This window comes from Poecilia reticulata, chromosome 12 (genome assembly GCF_904066995.2).
Source record: "Poecilia reticulata chromosome 12, P_reticulata-male-v2, whole genome shotgun sequence".
Lineage (NCBI taxonomy): Eukaryota > Metazoa > Chordata > Actinopteri > Cyprinodontiformes > Poeciliidae > Poecilia > Poecilia reticulata.
The window spans coordinates 31,558,993-31,564,992 of NC_088841.1; positions in this window are offsets into that span (position 1 = coordinate 31,558,993).

The following is a 6,000-nucleotide window of genomic DNA, read 5'->3' on the forward strand; positions in this document are numbered from 1 at the left end:
TCTGACCATAAACTGAGGACAAAAGAAGAACCAATAGCGAGTACCAGTCAAACAACAAAACGTGAAGAACCTGAGAGGCGAGGCCCTGTCAGAGAGAGAAAGAAACCTGGTTATTTAGATGACTATGTATGTAGCATTGATGAAGAGCAGATGGGTAACATTGATTATTGTTACAGACTGATAAGTGGAGTACCTCAAACCTTCAAAGAAGCTGTAACATCTGTGAATGCAAAAGAATGGGTTACAGCCATGGATGAGGAAATGCAGTCATTAAAGGACAATGTTACTTTTTCCCTGACCAACTTACCTGAGGGTAAAGCTGTAGTGGGGGGTAAATGGGTGTATGCAATCAAAAGGAACAGTGATGGATCAGACAAATACAAGGCTAGATATGTTGCTAAAGGATTCAGTCAAAAGAAAGGTGTGAACTATGATGAAACCTTCTCACCAACTGCTAGCATGACGAGCATCAGAGTGCTGATGCAAAAGGTGGCACAGGAGAACATGTTTGTTCACCAGATGGATGTAAAGACAGCATATTTACATGCCCCAATTGAATGTGAACTTTATATTGAACAACCAGAGGGCTACAAGAAGGAATCCCAAGAAAAAAGACTGGTGTATAAACTGCAAAAATCTCTTTATGGACTTAAACAGTCAGGCAGAAACTGGAACAAAATGCTGCATGACTACCTATGTGAAAACAAATTTGTTCAAAACCCTGCTGATCATTGTGTTTACACAAAGATTACTGATACTGAAACTGTGTTTATCATTATATGGGTCGATGATTTGATTATTGCTGCCAGTGATACGAATATCCTTAGAGATGTAAAAGAGAAACTTGCATCCAAATTTAGGATGAAGGACTTAGGAAAGTTGACACATTTTCTTGGCATTGATTTTGAGAAAAATGCTGACAGTATTAAAATGTCACAATCGAAGTATGTGAGGAAAATACTGGAAAAGTTTGACATGCAGAACTGTAAGCCGCGAACTACCCCTTGTGAGCAGAAACTTAACTATGCTGATAATGCTGAAATAATGAGTGATGCCAGAAAATACAGAGAGGTAGTAGGAAGCTTAATCTATTTGTCAACATGTACAAGACCAGATTTAAGCTATGTAGTAAGTAAACTGGCACAGTACTTTGCAAACCCAACCACAGAGCAGTGGAATACTGTAAAGCATGTTTTCAGGTATCTAAAATGCACACAAGATAAAGAACTATGTTTTAAAAGGGGTGCCTGTGATAACCTTATACATGCATACAGTGATGCAGATTGGGCAAGTGACGCATCAGATCGAAGAAGTACAACAGGTTACTGTATGAGTCTAAATAAAGACGGTCCGTTAGTCTCATGGAAGACTAAAAGACAGCCTACAGTAGCTCTATCTACATGTGAAGCAGAGTACATGGCACTAGCTGCTACTGTACAGGAATGCTTATACTTGAAACAACTGTTGTTCAACATGGATGGTATGGATTACTTAGCTAAGATTTATGAGGACAATCAGGGTACCATATCCTTAGCCAAAAATCCAGTGTATAGACAAAGATGTAAACATATTGATATTAAATATCATTTTGTCAGATCAGTTGTAAATGAAGGAAAAGTCTCTCTAGAGTACTGTCCAACTAATGAAATGGTTGCAGATGTATTAACGAAACCAGCAACAAAGACTAAGTTAAAGAAGTATGAAGTGTTTATGTTTGGTGTATCATGAATGTATTTGGGTTGAAATGTTAAGGGTCAGGAAGTTACCCAAATGTGAGCAAGTGGGGGTGTTGACATTATGAATGTTTTTGTGCTCTCATTTGTTGTTGTTTTTCTCATTATTGGATTATTGTATGTCACATCACGTGACCTGTCTAATTGAACACACTCGTGTATAATAAAGGGTGTGTCCTTCAAACAACTGAAAGAAGGGGAACAACACGAAAGCAAAACGGTTTGAGTCTCATGATGTCACGTTGAACGCTGTGCCGAAAAGCGATTCTGCTAACAATGTTATTGGCAAACTAATATAAAGTAAACTGATGTATGGAAGAACAAACATGCCTCAGTCAAGATAATCACTATTCATATCTTATTTATAACCATATTAGCTAACAAAGCTAACATCTTGTATTCCACATATGTAAAGATTATAACCTTTAGATTAAAATGTGTAGAAAATTATAAACTTATGTCCAGTTTTATTTGGTACAACAGAGTTTTAGGGCCACATTAAGGAAAAAATATGAAATAAAATTACAGACTAAGTCTGTCTGTGTGGTGGGAAATGTTCCTAAGTTACCATCAGCTGATCATGTTATATTAGCGCTTCTCAACGTGGGCTGTACCGCCCCCCAGGGGGCGTTCAAAGGATGTCAGGGGGCGCTGGCGGACATTTTTACAAAAGGGGGGCGCTGGGATGCCTTTGGGGGGCGTTTGGTCGAAGTTAAACTTTACACCTTAAATGCACAACAATACCAGTTTAGACTTTGAGCAACTTGGTAAAACTGTATTGTGTAACATTAAACCATGCTTAGCTGCAACTGTAACGATGGCAGCTCTTCTTCTATTCAGTGTTTGTAGCTTCATGGTGCAGCTCCGCTCCGCATCAGTTCAGCGTTACACCGGCTGATGACGCTGCTGTGATTCACTTTGTCTGGTATTTTTGTACATATGTTTTGGCAGTTCTGTGATCATGTCAAAGCAGCAATTTATATTAAAAAGTGTTTTATTTCCGTTTGAAAGCTGCCCGCTTCTATGGTAGGACAACAGAAAATCGCTCTTATAAACATATAATTACTAAAATCATGATACCCTCACTTTGTATCCCTCTGAAAAATGAACCCATTTAAATAAAGAAATCCTTCCATGGGTGATACCACGATAGAGAGCGTTCATTTTATAGCGTTAACACCGGAGCTGCAAGTGGTCCGACATGAAACGGGTGTGATGGAACAACGGTACCACAGCACTTTTAAATTTCAATAATCAGAATACCGAAATTGTTTCCGTTGTTTTAAAAGGTTTATGTCGGTCTGCCTTTTCCCCATCGATACGCTTCCCGACCGCCCTGCACCTTAGGGAGGTTTAAAAAAAAACGCCGCGCACATTGCGCAAAATTCTGAAACATGAGAAGCGGGCAAAACGGAGCGACGAACTAGATGTGAGTTATGGCATAAAAACAGAGAATCTGACGCTGAACAGTGAAAAATCAACACATGATGTGGACGATTAGGCGGCGCAGCAGGTGAGTGAAAATTATTGGTGGTCAATAAACGATCAAATAAATGTAGCAACAGGAAAGAAACTAAAGTGAACATAGCAATAAACCGACAGAGGATAATATTAATCAAAGGAAACTAAATGGAAATGAATGAAGAACAAAATTCAAGAATAAACTAAGAAACTAAAGTAAATACGGAGGAATAAACTGGTATGGCAAGACCTTTCGAGCAATAATTAATACAGAGACTGTATGACAAGAATAAACAGAAACTATTTCAGATAAAAGGTAAAATGATATTGTTGAAGTGCCATGGGTACACATTATTCAGGTGGATGCGAAAACATAAATCGGCGCTCCCCCACGAAGGAGCGTAGAAACAATGTTTAAAGTTTTTTACAGTGCACAACCACACTCCAAGAGTTGCTCCAACATGGTAAATTGTTTTGTTACCTTTAAAATTATCTACAGCTTTTGTCTCTGACTTATACGCAGTTTGTTTTTTGGCCCTAATGATTTTTTTCCCTCCATCCGTTATCTTACATGCTTCAATGTGTTCACCAACAAAATATAGTACACCCAAAGTTGTTAAGGTTCCAATACTAAGAACTTATAAATGATCAATGTGAACCATCAGTCTGTATTAAAATATTTAGTACAATTGTATTTTTATTTAGATTTAATGTTTTGATGTGAGCATTTGGATTTCTATCGATTTATTGAATGATGTTCTGTGTAAATATTTATCAAACTAAATGGTCATTCAGGTTTTATAATTTTTTTTTCTCTTCATTCATTGCATGTTGCAGAAATTCAAATATATGCTGGCTATCGACCAACAATTCAATCAGTGAATCTATTCTTTTTTTATATATATATATCAAGCAGCCCCTCTCACGGAGACTTACATCTTCTGACATCTGGCCCGGTTTATAATAACATTAGCCAAGTTAGCTGTTGGTACACTTACCTAAAGAATAAATCATGCTCGCTACACAACCAGGCTCCAAAAGCTGGTCACAACATGGTAAATCGTTTTGTTACCTTTAAAATTATCTACAACTTTTTTTCTTGGACCTAATGATGCTATCTGTTCAATAATGTTCACTAACAGACAGCACACCTCTTGTTATTGATAAGCTTATAAATGATCAATGTGAAGCATCAGTATGCATTCAAGAAGATCACATCAGTCAGATTTTGTAAAATATTATGATACTCAAAGGAATCAAAATTATAGTTCGCAAAATTATATTTTCAGGGAGCTTCGACTGTATGAAAGGAATGATTGAAATATACTATGAAAATATTCTATTTGCAGAATCCTGATAATAAAACTTCAAATGTGAACTGAATAATTAGATTGCAATTAGACACAAAAGAATCAACTGTTAATTAGTAATCATACTATGGAAATGACTAGCAAGATCTGAACAAACAAGAAACTTGACTACCTCAAGAGATTTCACTCGTAACGAACCGTCTGACTTTCTTTAGCCGACTAAATTTAATCTTACCAAATTTTTGCCAATGAGTAAACAGGTACTGAGTTTGAAGCGGGTCAGATGCCTCCAGCCGTCTGCTAAAGCTAGACTCCGGCCTTCCTCACTGTAAAATAAAACATTCTGCTTAATAAAAGAGTTCAAGTGAACATCACTTAATTCTCATCAACTTGTTTGTACTCATCTTAAACAAGCGGCAAGAACTTTTGGATTTAAAAAAGAAAAAAAAAAGATGCTTTACAAGTTTATCTATTTAAGTTGAGTCTGCAACAACTAGAATAAAATAAAAGTGAACTATTTGAAAGTAACGAGGATTTTGGGTGGTAAATGATGAGTTTGAGAATATTGTTTGTCAAAATCACACAATGTAACTACACTGATCTCCCTCAGAAGATGAAAAGACATGGTGACTGAGTTTTAGACACTAGTAGACAGCTCATGCAGCTTTTTACTAAATGGCAGCCCTAAAAGTATATATCTTTAAACTATGAATAAATACGCAGAATTTCATAATTATTTGATCCAGTGGTTATAGAAGTTTGATAATAATGCAATTTGGGGATTGTTGTTTCTTAATGTCAGTGTTTCTGCTACTGGAGTGAGACAGTAAGAAGACAAGGAATAGGGTTAAACGAGGATTTAGAAATACAAAGATGATAGTTGTATTTACTGGGAGAAAGACTATGGCTAGTTATCAGGACAGAATGAGACCCGTAAAACTGTGGGGTCCATGCAGTTATCTGCAGTCACCTGCTCCAACAATTTATTACCCTTTAGGAACCATGTCTGGACACAAGGAGCAGGAACATCACAACATCCTTATATCAGATATTTTTCATCCTTCTATTAGTGATTTAAAACTATTTCTAATTTTTGATGCCATACGACAGAAAGCAAAGTTGTGCATGAATGTAAAAGTCAATTATTTTCTTCACCGACAGAAAAGTGTAATGTGTTTATTATGAGTAGGATTAACTGAGCTGAAGGAAAACAAAGGAGAAAATAAATATTCATTGATACAGAAGCGAATCAGCAAATATGAACTTATGAAACTATTGAAACCTTCAAGAATCTTATGTTGTGTACGATATTTAAGAAAATAATACTGAAACCGCACTCATGAATTTCTTTATTTGACTGTTATCTCTAAAATATGTTACTTTTTAGGCTGAACACCAGACACATCTCACCTCTTTCCCACAGTTTTTCACTTAGTCCCACGACTGCCACAGGATCTGTGGTTGTTGTGATTTATAAAGCAACAATTTTACCGGTT